Source organism: Lepidochelys kempii, chromosome 9, assembly GCF_965140265.1.
Source record: "Lepidochelys kempii isolate rLepKem1 chromosome 9, rLepKem1.hap2, whole genome shotgun sequence".
NCBI classification, from domain to species: Eukaryota; Metazoa; Chordata; order Testudines; family Cheloniidae; genus Lepidochelys; species Lepidochelys kempii.
The window spans coordinates 62,034,802-62,052,044 of record NC_133264.1 but is presented as its reverse complement, the minus strand read 5'-3'; the positions used below and the strand labels follow the sequence as shown (position 1 = coordinate 62,052,044).

The 17,243-nt window shown below is 48.1% G+C and overlaps 1 protein-coding gene across 1 annotated transcript in view; it reads right to left on the bottom strand.

Moving 5' to 3' along the window:
• The window catches only part of LOC140917570 (BTB/POZ domain-containing protein KCTD16-like), a 40,370-nt gene that overhangs the window by 22,979 nt on the left and 148 nt on the right, over positions 1 to 17,243 (bottom strand). The window lies entirely within an intron of this gene.

The following is a 17,243-nucleotide window of genomic DNA, read 5'->3' as shown; positions in this document are numbered from 1 at the left end:
CTAAATTTTTCCATCAGAAAATTTCAAAATGGGACAACATGTTCAAACTATTTTCTGATTTTTTTAATGAAATTTCATCAGAATTGATGCAGTTTCACAAAACATTTCAGTTTTGTTGAAATGGACGTTTTCTGACAGAAAACTCTTTTGACAAAAATTTTCCAAACAGCCCTATTTGTCTGTTCTCACTCCCTTCCTATCTCCAGCTCTCAAGACTTGGTCTGGCCCCAAAATATACTGGCAGGAGCAGAGAAGCTCTGTACAATTGTGTATCATAGAATACAACTAGCAAACCAGTCTTTCTCCACTCCACCCACTTTCCTCCCTTCTAGAAACTACCTTGCATACTGTAAAGAGGTAGCTAAATAGATATTTCCTTTTTAATAGGATTGATATAACATAACCACTCCCCTACCCATACAGGGCCAGTAGAACCATTCAGACAGTGCATTTTCCACACTATAAAAAGAAAAGGAGGACTTGTGGCGCCTTAGAGACTAACAAATTTATTTGAGCATAAGCTTTCGTGAGCTACAGCTCACTTCATTGGATGCATTTCCACACTATGGTATTTGTAACAAGATACTTAAACCAACAGTAACTGTAAATGCCCCCTTTGGATCTTTGGGCTGAACCAAGTCCAGGCTGTTTCATTTCCATTGATCGCATTGTGCTTTATGTGAGATTGTTTCACCCTTTGAGGGCTGCTCCCCAGCAGCGTGTGCTCCCAGGGGTGTGACACTGATACACTCTCACTGGAGAACGTGCTACGGCTTTCCACCTCTGGGCTATTCTGGTATGGATGCAGGGGTGTGGTGTGGAGGGTGAGGCTTGGCGTCAGTTAAGAGGGGTGATGGACAGACAGACAGACTTTTGTGCACATTTTCTCTCCTACATTCTCATCTCTGCATATTCTCTCTCTCTCTCTCACACACAAGCAAATTACTCAGCAATTATTATTTTTGACTGCACTGGTTTTGGGCAACTCATTTTCTAAGCGATTTAGCCTGTCTTTGCTAGCCTAATTCTCCTCCCTCTTGCTGGCTGCATCTTGCCTGACAATCTCCTAGTCTTCCCTCAGTTTCTTGTACACTGTAGGCAAGAGGGCTATTCCAGTTACTCACTTGCTGTTTTAATTTCCCATTTTGATCTTGTTTTAGGTTTGAGCTCTTTGTCAGCTCTCTTACATTATTGCTCAGCGTGCTAAACAAGTGAGGCAATGCACTGCAAATACCATTTTGCTCCTTATCTTTCCCTTTTCTCCTTCCCCCTCCATTTCCAGGTTAAACAAGTTACACACATGACCCCAAGGGTCAAGTTTTACAATATTGGGCCCGAACAACAGACCAACACGACTATTTACAAATTGTACAACAAAGAGTGCTAATGTCTCCTGTCTCTCACTTTCAACAGCCGTGGTGTTAAGTTTGGTGGCCAAGAGAGAATTCTTTTCCTCTCTGGCTAACATCTAGCCAAGAAAAGCACTTTAATCTTTATATATACTTAAAATGTGGCTTTTTGATTTTCCAGCCACGTGAGACCAACGTCCAATGTCAGGCCCTTTGTGCTAGGAGAGAGTGTAAAATGTTCCCACAAATGCACTCACTCACTTTGCACAGCAAAGGGCAAGGCAGTGGGGAACTGGGTCCTATAGCCTTTTCCTTTGTGGCCAGCGAGCAGCACCCTTATTTGCCTTGAGCAGCGCCTCACACCTTAGGTATCCCATTGACATCTGTAGCCCTGATTATCTTCTCACATGGGGTTAAATCATGAATAACTCTACTGGAATCATTGGCAGTGTAAAAACAAAGGAGAATCAGGCCCAATGTGACTACTTGAGCAATAAGGTACTACTCCATGGCCCAGATCCTGACCAGTTACACTGGGGACAATCAAGAACAACTGCAGTGAAGTTGCTCTTGATTTACACCAGTTTAACTGAGGTCAGGATCTGGTCCCATGTGAGTGAAGGTGGCACAAACTGGGCCTTTCCAACTAGAGCAGTGGTTCTCAAATGATGGGGCGGGCCTCCCAAGGGAGGCACGGGAATGTGTCAAGGGAGGTGTAAGCTTTGTGTTTTTTTCTTTTTTTTAAGAACTCTGGCTGAGCCCAGGGTAGCTGGGGCTCGAACAGCATGGCTGTGCACACCTAGGAGGTGGGAATGAAGAAGGGGACAGCCGGAGCCCCGCCACCTGGGCTTTCCTTCCCCTGACACCCTCATTCCCTCACTGGGAGGTAGCCCAGACTCAGGCTCTCCTCCCCCCACACCTCCAATCCTTCACCTGGAGGCGGTTGGGCCCTGGCTGTTACCCCACAGTGGCAGCAGCAGCAGCGCAGAAGTAAGGGTGGCAATGGGGTGCTAAGTCTGCTGTGAAAAGTAATATTGATGAATATCACTTTTCACATTGCCACCCTTACTTCTGTGCTGCTGCTGGTGGCGGCATCGCCTTCAGAGCTGAGTGCCCGGCTAGCAGCTGCTGCTCTCTGCTCTGCCTTCAGAGCTGGGTGGCGGTATATGTACTTGGGAGGGGGGGCATAAATGACTACAGACACAAAGAAGGGGGGCCCTATCAAATAAGGTTGAGAGCCCCTGGATTAGAGCACAGCCAGAGATTGTTCTGTTTATGAAATCACTGACCACAGCCAGAGCCCATAGACAGCATAAAGGGTGTCATTCTTGGCCCTATCAGAACTATGCCATGAGCAGAAGAGAATATTATTTCCTCTGGAAAAGTTACATTTTAGAGAGGCTTCTTTCCCCACATCAAAGTAGAGCCCATGAATGTCCCATTGCCCCGACTGGCTGGTTCACGGGGAGGTCAGGGGAACCTTAACAGAGAGTGATAAATACCAAATACCGCTATCTAGAACTTCAAAGCTGGCAGAGAGACTACCCAAAATGCACTGGGGAGGATGAGCGAGGATGCTTTAGGGAGGGCTGCCCTGCAGCAGGAAAGAGCCCTCCAGAAAAACAAGGGGACATGAATATGATAAAGCTGACATCTGAGGGAAAAGTGCTCGGAGCACAAAGACATGCTGGAGTGGATTGGGCAGCGGGATATCGCCCTTCACTGCCAGTGCACCCCCGCTGACACATTCCCCAGGGGCATCGCTGCAGCTGTCAGAGTCATTGCAGGGATGATATGTCACTGTCAGGCTCTAGGCAGCCTGTCGTCAAGGGGGCTAGCAGAACTGGAGAGACAATTGATGCCGCTGTCAGCTATGGAGCACTCAGAAGATTACTAGTGGCCTGAATAACGTTAAGCAGCACCTTCTTATAACTCCACAAACTAACTCCCCTGGGGGAAGGGGACTCTCTCGAGGCCACTTGTGCCCGCTGCCTCCAGAGCACAGATGTGTGGTCTTTGGGAGCCACTGGACCATTCCACCCCTTTGAGCTCTCCTGGCTGGAGTTCCTCCCGCTTCCTGCCTGAACTTCCCTGTGGAATCCACTCCCCTCCCATGATGCTACTGATCTGCTGATGGAGCATGAGTCGCATCTGTCACATTTCTCCTGAATTTTGGGGGCAACGCTCTATAGTCCTGTTCTCCACCTTTCCCTTCTCTAAACAGCAAATTAAGACTCAATTACTGAAGAAATCTGGAGTCTCAGGCTCTGGCTGTTTGCTGATGAGGTGAAGTGGTGTTGAAGAGAGCATTCTGTGCAGCCAGGGCAGTACTCAGTAAGTTGCCATGGGGAGAAGTGATTTGTGCTGCGTACGCACTATAGGACAGAATGGGATCTAGTTTTCCATAACATCTCTCTTTCTCCCAAAGCGCTCCCCACTTCCCCATTCAGAGTCAGTAGCCCAGTGAGTTAATGGGCAGACAGATGGAAAAATGATCTGGTGGTTAAAAAGTCAGACTGTAACTCAGGAGAGCGGAGTTGTTGGCTTTGCCAGAGAAGACATTGGACAGGTCACTAAGGGCTGGTTTACACGGTGCAGCAACGCACATTGGAGGCGTGTGAATTCTAAAGTCTACCAATGTGCTGCACACTAGAATTTCCCTACTGCATGTTTCACAGATTCTAAGGCCAGAAGGAGCATTGTGATCATCTAGTCTGACCTCCTGTATAACACAGGCCAGAGAACTGCCCCACAGTAATTCCTAGGGCAGAGCTTTTAGAAAAACATCCAATCTTGATGTAAAAATTGTCAGTGATGGAGAATCCACCACGACCCTTGGTGAATTGGTCCAATGATTAACTACTCTCTCTGTTAAAAATGTACGCCTTATTTCCAGCCTGAATTTGTCTAGCTTCAACTTCCAGCCTTTGGATCATGTTATACCTTTCTCTGCAAGACAGAAGAGCCCATTATTAAATATTTGCTCCCCAAATTGGTACCTATAGAGTCTAGACTATGATCAAATCCCCCCGTAACCTTCTCTTTGTTAAGCTAAATAGATGGAGCTCCTTGAGTCTATCACTGTAAGACATGTTTTCTAATGCTTTAATCATACTTGTGGCTCTTTTCTGACCCCTCTCTAATTTATCAACATCCCCCTTGACTTGTGGGCATCAGAACTGGACACACAAGTCACAAGTGCTGAAAACAGAGCTAAAATAACCTCTCCGACTCAAGTTAATGCAGTACACAGTGGAACACAGTACTGAAAATCAAGGGTGAAAAATGACAAATTTTACACCAAAATGAAAATTTGAACTAAACATTTCTCAGTTTTGGTTTCCATTTTTTAAAAATGTAAAATAGAAAATTCTGACCAAAATGAAAATTTCCACAGAAAAATTTCCTTTTGAACAAAAAGCCATTTTCCATCATAAGAAAGGTCTTGACAACAAACCTCTGATCTGCTTTAAACAGAAGATTTGCCCAAGCAAGGGCTAAAGGTAAGGAATAAGGGCTGCACAGATACGGACATCCTGGGCATCAGCAGGGATGGAACCTGGGCTATTCAGCACCAAAAACATTACATTGCTCTTTGGACTAAAGGAGTCACTTGAGCTGTGATTAGAGATGGTTGAAAAATTCTGATTTCCAATCTGCTCTAGTGTTAACCTGTGTGCCCAGTGACGACAGCGCAGATGTCAGATCTGTTAACTGTTTCACTGCTCATGAGATGGAGGTCACCGATCAGCACAATGAATGCAAGTGACGGCTCATTTTGGTGATGACTGGAGGATGCTGCCACTTATCTCCCCCGCCCCTCACAAGCGCCTAGCCAAGCCCATGGGCTTATTCAAACCCTAAGGGGGAAGCCAAGCTCAAGAACTGGAGCTCAGGGAGCAGCACAATCATGTTTTGAACATCTGCACAATCTACTGTGAGTGATGTCTCACTTTGGTGACACACACTTTGGGCAGAGCTAATTTTGTGGGCGGAGCTTGGAACCGAACCACCACACTCTCCCCAGTCTGACCCGTTTCCTCCCCAGAGAGATGTGCTGTGTAAGCAATCCATGGCTGCCTATATACAGATTCCCAAAGTCATCAGCTGACCCGTACACATGCAGCCTCAGTGAGAGGACTATGATCATGATCTTTGGCTCCAAAACAGATCTCGAAGGGATTAAGTGGTCCCTTTAACTCAGTCAATGGAGGGAACTCTTGCTCACATGAGTGATCCTGAAATATTCCAGCCAGCCGAGGGCTCTAGCGTGCGTGCACACACACACACACACACACACACAGCTCATCTTCAGTACAAATACCTGGGGCACACAAGAGTTCAGTCCAGCTGCTGACCCTCACCCTGTAATGACCTATGGCCACATCCACTCATAGACTTCACTGTCACTTAATGCCACCTGTATGTGGTCCATCGAGAATAGGACTCATGATGATCTTGAGTTCCAATCCAACAGGCCTCTACTTGGTGAGGTAACATAGCAGCTAATTAGCAGCTATGCGCAGGCCTAAAGGATGACCCAACACTCTCACAAATCTTGGGAGACAGGCCAGTCCTTGCCTACAGACAGCCCCCCAACCTGAAGCAAATACTCACCAACAACCACATACCACACAACAGAACCACTAACCCAGGAACTTATCCTTGCAACAAAGCCCGTTGCCAACTGTGCCCACATATCTATTCAGGGGACACCATCACAGGGCCTAATAACATCAGCCACACTATCAGAGGCTCGTTCACCTGCACATCCACCAATGTGATATATGCCATCATGTGCCAGCAATGCCCCTCTGCCATGTACATTGGTCAAACTGGACAGTCTCTACGTAAAAGAATAAATGGACACAAATCAGATGTCAAGAATTATAACATTCATAAACCAGTCGGAGAAGACTTCAATCTCTCTGGTCAAGCAATCACAGACATGAAGGTCGCTATCTTAAAACAAAAAAACTTCAAATCCAGACTCCAGCGAGAAACTGCTGAATTGGAATTCATTTGCAAATTGGATACTATTAATTTAGGCTTAAATAGAGACTGGGAGTGGCTAAGTCATTATGCAAGGTAGCCTGTTTCCCCTTGTTTTTTCCTACCCCCCCCCCCCGATGTTCTGGTTTAACTTGGATTTAAACTTGGAGAGTGGTCAGTTTGGATGAGCTATTACCAGCAGGAGAGTGAGTTTGTGTGTGTATGGGGGTGGGGGGGGATGTGAGAAAACCTGGATTTGTGCTGGAAATGGCCCACCTTAATTATGCACATTGTAGGGAGAATGGTCACTTTGGATGAGCTATTACCAGCAGGATAGTGAGTTTGTGTGTGTGGTTTTTGGGAGGGGGGTGAGGGGGTGAGAGAACCTGGATTTGTGCAGGAAATGGCCCAACTTTATTATCATGCACATTGTGTAAAGCGTTGTCACTTTGGATGGGCTATCACCAGCAGGAGAGTGAATTTGTGTGGGGGGGTGGAGGGTGAGAAAACCTGGATTTGTGCTGGAAATGGCCCACCTTAATTATGCACATTGTAGGGAGAATGGTCACTTTGGATGAGCTATTACCAGCAGGATAGTGAGTTTGTGTGTGTGGTTTTTGGGAGGGGGGTGAGGGGGTGAGAAAACCTGGATTTGTGCTGGAAATGGCCCACCTTAATTATGCACATTGTAGGGAGAATGGTCACTTTGGATGGGCTATCACCAGCAGGAGAGTGAATTTGTGTGGGGGGGTGGAGGGTGAGAAAACCTGGATTTGTGCTGGAAATGGCCCAACTTGATGATCACTTTAGATAAGCTATTACCAGCAGGACAGCGGGGTGGGAGGAGGTATTGGTTCATATTCTCTGTGTATATATAAAGTCTGCTGCAGTTTCCACGGCATGCATCCGATGAAGTGAGCTGTAGCTCATGAAACTCATGCTCAAATAAATTGGTTAGTCTCTAAGGTGCCACAAGTCCTCCTGTTCTGTTTGCGCAGTCCTGAGTTACCCTCTCTAATGGAAGTCAATGGGAGTTGCATGTTCTCGGGAAACGGCCCTATATTAGAATCTTCCCCCTTTTATGGAAATGCGTTTTAAGAACATGCCTTGAACTGCAGCCAGCCCTGCTCTAGGGGAGGGAGGGATGGGTTTGGTCAAGAACATCAGAAATCTCTTCGGAAACATGTCAAGGAACCCTCCACGCCCATCTGCACCAGCTAGACACAAATGCGAACGGAAAGGATGGGATGGGACTGAATGCCTCTATCTCCAAAAAGCAAAGGGCTGAGTCAATTAGGACTCCTAGATGTAAGAAGCATGGATATCAGGAGAACGATGTGCAGACAACTAAGCCGTGCCCCGCAACCAGCTCTACCTGTAAGAGCCAGTATAGATATGGGCAGGAATAAAATAATCCATCCATTAGAGGGCAGCAGAGCACAAGTTTGCTCAGCACCTACTGCCAGTGACACCAGGTGCAAAGAACAGCGCTTCTAGAGTCTATTTTAATTAATCTCATTTGCTCCATCTAGGAACTCCTCCCTAAGCCATAAACATGGCCCTTATGCCTCCCACGTCACTGATCACCCATGCAGGCTGGTAAAGTTTGCATAGCCACCATCTGTCCCTCAATCTCTGTTTCAAATGAAAAGGGTCATTATAAATTTCAAGAATGCAAACTAAACTGAGGTCCCAAATCCAGAACAGAATGAAACACTAAAGGGCTAGGTAATATCACTGCATCCCAGGTAACTCTTACGGGAATTGAACGGGGGTGGAGAAAATGAATCTCCAAACAACAGCTTTGCAAATTGGTTCCTCTTTTTATTGCCCTGAGGTCATGTCGTTATGTTTCCTGGGTGGATGGCAATGACCTCAGAAGGCGTGCAAGGGGCGCAGCGGAAAGCAGCTGCAGTGATGTCATTCTGGAAGGAATACGCGGCCCCGAATTCAGGTCATGGCCGATACGTGAAAGGAAGGGTTTAAATGGAATTGTAGAGGCCGGCCATGCAGAAATACTGTGCTCAGCCCCCCTAAACACCTGTGAGAGTAAATGAGCTTTCCTGTCCACTGTTCACACATCCAGCTACCTGGCCCTGACCCATTCTCAGCAGCTAAACAGCGAGGCACACCGGTTAGGCTTCCATTCCTATGCCATTCCCCAGCACATCGGAGCTGCTGCTAAAGCTAATGCTTATTAAAGATTTAAAAGTCAAGCCGTCAGCCGTGCTGCTCCGAGATGGACTTTTTTCCTGTTATAGCGCTATCCACTCTCTAATACTAATAGGATTGGAGCGGAAGGAAAGGAGAGGTCCCTGCCGAGGCTGTACTGACCTACTGAGTGCTAGGCAGGGGCCTTGCTATTAATGAATCTGTAATAGAGGCTTTGCACACTTTGGGGAAGAGGGAGGAGACACGGCCTTACAGGAGATCTTTCCTACAGCTCCCTCTCCTCCCTCCACCCCATCTCAGCAGAGATGTCAGGTTAATAATTCAGTGCCTGCTGCAGGTAACTGGGATGGAGAGGCAGCTCTGTCTGAGCCACAGCAGAATTAAGTCGATAAGGTTAGTTGACTGCATCCTGCCATCTCAGGGGATGTTTAGATGATCCTGCCAAATGACTGAAGCGGGGACATGCCGTCCTAATGTGACAATGATGGAACATTGCGATAGCACAAGTCCGTGATTCTGGTGTCACATTGTGATACTGGATCTTGACCAACACGGAAGAGGATGAAATGCAGTGAGCCTCCTCCCAAATCCAGCTGGCTGAACTTGCTTCTCTGACCAAATGCATTCATGGGAGAGCCTACCATGGCTGTGAGATGCGTGGTCTTATAGCTAAGACACTGGAATGAGAGGCAGGAAATCTGAGTTCAATTTCTTGCTGTGCTCCAGATTCCCTGTGTGACTTCACGGAATTCTCTTCATATCAGAGCTGAGTGGACGGTGGAAATTCTGATTGTCAGAGGATTCTGAGATTTGGATACAAATTGGAACAAAAACCAAACACTTCCTAATTCTCTGAAAATTCCCTCCAAATTTCCTTTTTGGGTTGGTGTCTTTTATTTTGTAGTACATGATACATAATAATCTTAATGAGCTATTGCAGTATTGTCAGAATTCCCTCAGAATACTGCTTTGCTGAACTTTCTTTGATCAGCTCTACTTAATAGATCCCTGCCTTAGTTTCCTATCTGTAAAATGAGGCTCATGCTTGTCCACTTCCCTGAGGGGACTGTGTGGGTAAAGTCGCTAATGGCTGGGAGGTAATCAGATATTTGGACGACGAAGGGCCATATAAACGGAGAGAGAGAGAGAGAGAAAGTTGGGCTTAATTGCCATTAGATATCAACCTGGAGGAAATGGCTTGATGAGCAACTCCAAACTGGCTCCTCATACAGGTTTCACCTTTGGAAAATGTTCCTCCCTTTGCAAGGCCCAGGTTCAGAGGAGATCAGTGGTACTGGAACAATTTTTACAGTGGGGGTGCTGAAAGTCAGTGGTCCCCAAACTTTTTACCTCACCCCCTCCTTAACCCCTGCCCGTGCCCTCTCTCCCCAGAGCTAGCTCCGGGAGCCGGGGGGATGTGGACATGGGTAAGGGGGCTGAGGCTGAGACCACAGCTGAGGGCGGGAGCAGAGCCCCAGATGCGGGTCTTGCAGCCGAAACCCCACATGCAGGGCCAGGAACAGAGCCCTGAGTGCTGTTCCGGCGGCAACCAGGTCCCCACATGCAGGTCCAGGCTTGAGCTGCCACTTCAGCTTTTGAGAGGAAGAGTCCTCTTTCCAAAATCACCAGCCAACTTGCATGTTAGGGGAAGCAGGTTTATAGCTGTAAGACACTTCCACTTTCCATATACGTTGAAAAGAAGGCTCTTAAAGCACAACAAATAGAGAAAGGACAGTGAAGGCCTCTCGTCTAAACCCTGCATAAGTAGGTTCCACTATCTCCAAATTTAACAGGAAACCTCTATGCACTAGTGCCCCCCCCCAAGTTCCCTACCACCACACTGCACAGGGCAGCACATTCTTTGTGCCATACAATTAGTCAGCCTGAATGCCCCAGCCTGCATTGCAGGGTGGTAGAAGAAAGTTTGATAGTTGGGAGATCACTGACCAGGTTTGTTCAGATTTCCCTTCCAAGAGAAGCTACTATTCTCATAGTATTTCTTACCTGACCAGAATAGCACAGCTTCCCACAAGCATTTCCAATACCCCAATGCAAGCATATCTTGCTAACTCTGAGGGGAAACAAAATATGCAAGAGGCTGAACTGTGACCCATGTTGTACCTTTCACAGGTTCCTTGATAGTATAGTGGTAGGGAATGGAGGCACTCTGACAGTGCAGGTCCGGGAGTGGAGCCTTTGGCGTGGGTCCGGTGGGAGCCGGGACCCCGCATGTGGGGCCCGTAGTGGACCCCAGGGCGTGGGGCTGGGACCCCGCACAAAAACTGGGAGTGCTGCAGCACCCCCACACCCCTAGTTCTCACGCCTATGGAGGAGACTGGCATACCATCTGCCTGGCTTTGTTGGAACTGCCCTCCCTTTGCTACACTGAAGTCCCAGGGCTCTCTGCATGTTTCTCTTGCCACCCAGGATATGCTGCACTTTCAGTGCTACTCCCTTCACCTTAGCTTGCTCAGAGTTACTGTGGCTGTGTGCGCAAATCTGCGGTCACTGTAATTTACACCTGAGCACAATTCTAACATACACAGTGGAGCGAAACTCACCAGTGCACAGAGGACACCTCTGTTAATGCAGCTGTGCTGATTTACTCATTGTACTAAAGGGGACTTTCTGGATATGGAGATCTTCTGGAAAATCCAGCTCCCAGGCTCAGGTCCTCAGTGGTATTCACGCACCTGACTCCCATTGGTTTGAGGATCTGGGCCCCTGCAGCTTGCCCAAGGTCACAGAGTGAGTCATGGTAAAGTCAGGAATTCAAGCCACATCTCCTGTGTCCCAGGCAAGGGACCTCAACCACAAGACCACCCCTGTTCGCTTGTGTCTTGGGATGAAAGATGCTATAGATACATAAGCAATTTTGTGCATTAATGACAGTGATTTCAGCACCATTAGGGAGCCTCACAGAGGCTCTGCAGCCCAGCTTTCCCTCTTTAATCAATGCCTTGCGTGCAACCTACATGCGGGCTGTAGATCAAATCCAATTTAGTCCTTGACTGGGAGTGATGGTCTTGGAACTGTAAAATGCTAGTTAGTGTCTTCATAATTCATGGGCTGCCCTTTTGCCTTCTATGCTCAGGATGTTAAGAGCTGCTGGGTGGCTCCTGCTGCTAGCTATGGGAATTAGACTTTCCTGACAGCATTTTCAGTGGAGGGCCCATCAAACGCCCGTGGGTTTGATGAGATCCAGGGCTCAGTGTCTGGGTTTGACCGGGGTTCTGTAATGGGGAACAAGGATGCTAACAAACAAGTGTTGCTCGGCAATCTGTACCCAATCTGTTTGTGTTTAGGTAGGATTCCCAGATGCTGTGTCCCTGGGTACCAAATGATCATGCTTACTTAAAAATTCAATGAACCCAATTCTGGTCTGACCAGTACTGGTGTAAATGAGGAGCGAGTCCACTAAAGCAGTGTAAGCAAGTTAATTATACTTAGCTCTCATAACGGCCCTTTCCTACATATATCTTATAGCACTCAACAAAGGCAGGTCAGTAATATGATCCCCCCTTTGCAGAAGGGGAAACTGAGGTAAGGAGGGACCATTATCATACGGCAGGCCAGAGTCAGGGACAGAGCCCAGCTTTTCTTATTTGTAATCTCATTCCCCATCCACCGAACTGTGCTTCTCTAGTTGTCTCCTCGGCACCCCATCTGAGTTGACTGGTGCTTCTTGCCTCGTTTTCAAAGGGGAGGTTAGAAAAATGTACCTTCTGCTGCAGGGCCTGGACCGTCCATGGCTGACACTTTATAACTAGCTCTCCCTTGTGCTCGGGTATTGTTTAGTACAGGCCATCCCTCTCTTCAGATGTTCTATTACAATGAGCCACGTTTTCAGCTGGCCTCTTCTTCATTAAAGAGTCCATCTGGACAAATAGAACACTTCATTTTTATTTCAGCAGTGCTTCGAGGCCCCGAATTGAGATCAGGGCCCCACTGTGCTAGCACTGTACAGAGGAGGAGACAGGCCCTAGCTCAACCTAAATAGACAAAGGAAGCATTATTATCCCATTTGGGCACTGGGTTCTGAGAGACAAAAGCACTTGCCCAAGGTCACATGGAATGGCTGTACCAGAGCCAAGAACTGAATGCAGACATCCTGCGTAGCAGGGCACAACCTTCACCATCAGACCATCCTTCCTCTCATTTTCTCTGTCTTTCTCCCCATTCTTATTCAGAGTCTGAGACCTGGACTGCAGATTGACAGTAGATCTTGGACCAGGTAAAGCCTGACCAAGTCAGGTCCAGGGCCGGACAACCTCCCTTCCAGACAATGGATGTATCTTTTTTCTATCTCCTCTTTGCATTGTTTCAGTTTTGGAACCCAGCACCTGCTGTGAGCGCCTGGGAACTTGGGGTTAGACACTCCTGAAGTGGCAGAGATCTTGCAGTGAAGGGCTTGTCATAAAAATAAAGGGAAGGGTAAACCCCTTTGAAATCCCTCCTGGCCAGGGGAAAGCTCCTCTCACCTGTAAAGGGTTAAGAAGCTAAAGGTAACCTCGCTGGCACCTGACCAAAATGACCAATGAGGAGACAAGATACTTTCAAAAGCTGGGAGGAGGGAGAGAAACAAAGGGTCTGTGTCTGTCTGTATGCTGGGTCTTTACCTCTCCACCTCCTCCACATGCTTCCTCTCTTTTTCCTTCTCCTCCTCCGCATGCTTCCTTACCTCCATTTCCCTCTTGTGGGCAGCCTCCTGTACCTCCTTCTCCAGCCGCATGAGTTCTATCTGTCTTTCATGTTCCCTTTGTTTTTCCTCAGCCTGAAATTTGGCTAATTCCAGCTGTAGTCGAGCTGAGGATTTGGTCATTCTAAGCTCTCTGTTTTTAACTAACTTTACACCCGAGGTTTAGAAACAAACAAACAAAACGTGGCTGTAAAATTTTGCTGTGCTGGAATAGAATACCTATTCTCTGATAGTGACTGTCAGCCTACAGAAAAAGACAATTCCCTTGTCTCCGCTCTGGGCCCAAATTAAAGCAAAAAACCTCCAACTACTTGGAAACCTGCTTACCCAGCCCAAAGAAAAAGCAAATGGGTAGAACACACACCCCCTATTTACTTTTAGGAAGAAAAGAAAAAAAAACCTCCGGGTTGGAAGACTGTGAATTTCCCTGCAGGAGTTAAGTACCCTGCCTCCAGGCAAAGAAAACCTGCAATTCACAAGATAATCCCCTTTTGTCTCTGCTTGGCCACAAAGCAGAGAACAACAAGCTGCTTTCAGTTTCAAAGCTGCTTTCTGGACTTCCTTTCCACAGGAAAAAAAAAATTCCTTTTTAAAATCTGTATTTCTAGTTCAAAAAAATCTCAACTGGATCTCAAAATGATTTCAGGTTAATCCCACCACTATGCCATCATGTCAAGGTTCCTCCCCCACTCTGAACTCTAGGGTACAGATGTGGGGACCTGCATGAAAAACCTCCTAAGCTTATCTTTACCAGCTTAGGTCAAAACTTCCCCAAGGTACAAAATATTCCACCCGTTGTCCTTGGACTGGCCGCTACCACCACCAAACTAATACTGGTTACTGGGGAAGAGCTGTTTGGACGCGTCCTTCCCCCCAAAACACTTCCCAAAACCTTGCACCCCACTTCCTGGACAAGGTTTGGTAAAAAGCCTCACCAATTTGCCTAGGTGACTACAGACCCAAACCCTTGGATCTGAGAACAATGAAAAAGCATTCAGTTTTTTACAAGAAGACTTTTAATAAAAAATAGAAGTAAATAGAAATAAAGAAATCCCCCCTGTAAAATCAGGATGGTAGATATCTTACAGGGTAATTAGATTCAAAAACATAGAGAACCCCTCTAGGCAAAACCTTAAGTTACAAAAAAGATACATAGACAGAAATAGTTATTCTATTCAGCACAATTCTTTTCTCAGCCATTTAAAGAAATCATAATCTAACACATACCTAGCTAGATTACTTACTAAAAGTTTTAAGACTCCATTCCTGGTCTATCCCCGGTAAAGACCAGCATATAGCCAGACACAGACCCTTTGTTTCTCTCCCTCCTCCCAGCTTTTGAAAGTATCTTGTCTCCTCATTGGTCATTTTGGTCAGGTGCCAGCGAGGTTACCTTTAGCTTCTTAACCCTTTACAGGTGAGAGGAGCTTTCCCCTGGCCAGGAGGGATTTCAAAGGGGTTTACCCTTCCCTTTATTTTTATGACAGGGCTTGACACAGATAGCTCTTTGTAATGGGAGCCGAGCACTGTCTGAGCCCAGCCCCGGGGGGCGAGTCATGCCAGCGCACTGGGATGCTGCCAAGTGGGAGACAAGCTAATTCAAAACAGATTCCAGGCCATTAGCCAGTGCTTCCAGTCATAGATATAATCATGCATATGCTCTTTGTGTTCCCCTCTCATCTTTTAAAGGCCAAGCAAGAATGCTGCTCTTAAGCTGTCTCTAATTCTCTAGCCGGCCTGGCTAGCAGCCAGCAAACCCCACCTAAGTTTTGGAGTCATGGAATTTTTTCAAGACATCTGCAGCACAGTATCTGGTCTGACCGAGACCCCTGGTGCCATGACACAGTCATCATCCTCATGGCTCCAGGATGCTGTGTTCACCACAAACCCAGACCCAGAGGGGACAAATCTGCTTTGCATTCTCTTTCAGGCTCAAATGCAAGTAAAACTCACTACGATCAAAATCCTTTGGCTGTGTTCATCTGGGAGTGCTGAAATTAGACTAATCCGGGCACCCCCATGTGACTGAGATCCCCACCCTTCCTGGACATCACAGAGCACCTGGGACCCTCCTTAGCAGAGATGTTGGAAATTCCAGCTGGGGAAATCTACCACCCATCCATAAAAGGCAGCACTCTGACCACCACTAGGACCCATCTGAGAGGCAAGAGATCTTGCATGCTACCATACAGTAGCTAACCTCCCTTTCCTAACCACGCTAATCAAGAAGCAATCAAAACAGTCTCCAGTGTACCACGTCAACCTGTCCCTCCAGTGCCACCTGCCTGTATCCTCAGTCCCCCTCAGACAAGCTTAAGGGCTGAGTCAAAACCCAACTTCCAAACTTTAGTTGGGAAGTGAGGGCAGGTTCAAAGGCTGGAGACAAATGGCAGTTTTGCAGCTCAGCCCATCTCTGGTTAAATCTTTCAACCTTCCCATCTGGAGAGTGGAGCTCACACCCAGCCTGCTTTACAGGTAGAACAAGTGAGATGGTCTCAGTCTAGCGCAGGGGTGAGCAAACTTTTTGACCCGAGGGCCACAGTGGGGAACAGAAATTGTATAGCGGGCCATGAATGCTCACAAAATTGGGGTTGGGGTGTGGGAGGGGGTGTGAGCTCTGGGATGGGGCTGGGGATGAGGAGTTTGGAGTGTAGGAGGGTGCTCTGGGCTGGGACCGAGAGGTTCGGATGGCGGGAGGAGGAATCAGGGCTGGGGCAGGGGTGTGGGAAGGGGGGCAGGTTCTGGCTGCGGGTGCAAGCTCTGGGATGGTGCAGGGTACGAGAGGTTTGGGGTGCAGGAGGGTGCTCTGGGCTGGGATCGAGGGTTTTGGCGAACAGGAGGGGGATCAGGGCTGTGGCAGGGGCATGGGGAGAGGCTCAGGGGTACAGGCTCTGAGCAGCGCTTACCTCAAGTGTGGTGCGGCCTGGACCCTGCACCCCGGCTGGAGCACCGGAGTGGGGCCGAGCCGAGTGGTGGAGCGCGGGAGAGGAGCCTCAAGCCGTTGGTGCAGCCCCCGACCCAGCACCCCAGCTGGAGCGGGGCCGAGCTGCTTGGTCCGGCCCCTGGCCGTTGCAGGGCCGAGCTGAGTGTTGGAGCACTGGATCGGGGCAATCCGCGTCATGCTGGTGCGCCGGAGCAGGGCCAAGCTGCTGGTGCGGCCCACAACCTAGAGCCCTGGCGGGAGCGCTGAACCAGGGCCGAGCCACATCATGAGGCTCGCAGGCCGGCTTAAACTGGCTCGCAGTCCAGATTCGGCCCACGGGCCGTAGTTTACCCACTCCTGGTCTAGCCCATGGCTTATGTTTCTACACCTCAAAACTACAAACCCCACTTGTCCCTACTGGAGGACACACCTCAGACTGGCTAGCAGATGACAGAAGCATCAGAAATCCCTGCCCTCACGTCCACACCCCCCTGCATGCTCACAAACTCTCTGGGTGAAATTCTGGCCTCTCTGGAGCCCATGGTAAGACTCCCCTTGACTTCAGTGGAACCAGGATTACACCCACACCCACACCACAGAGGACAGCTGGACAGACACCATCAGCACAACAGCCACCAAGTTACTGTCTTGTTGACAGTCTAAGCAAAGAGACCAAGGAATGAATGAGCCTCAGTGAGTGAGACAGAGAAACCCTCTTATACTCCCAGAGAAGGTCTTGCCAAATGCAGTCCAGGTTTGCTTAGTTAGCAATAAGGGATGTCGCAGGTGGAGTTGCAGGAGAGAGATCTTTATTCCTCATGCTAAGAGGCCAGGGTTACATGCTCAGAGAACTGTGTTTGTCCAGGAGCAACCAGTCACCAGGTTGCACTCCTGGGCTCCAGGTCCAGGTGTCACACCAAACTAGGTCCTGCTTGAAACCTGACCCGCTTTTTCCAGCCCCCTCATCAGAGTATGATAATGAGGAATATGGCTAGGAAAGCTTACACTGCTGCCACTCACGCTGTACCTGCCAAGTAGAGACCCAGAGGAACTTGATCTCCAGCCATGGCCTTTCATCTACATGAAATTCACAACAAAAAACCCAAAC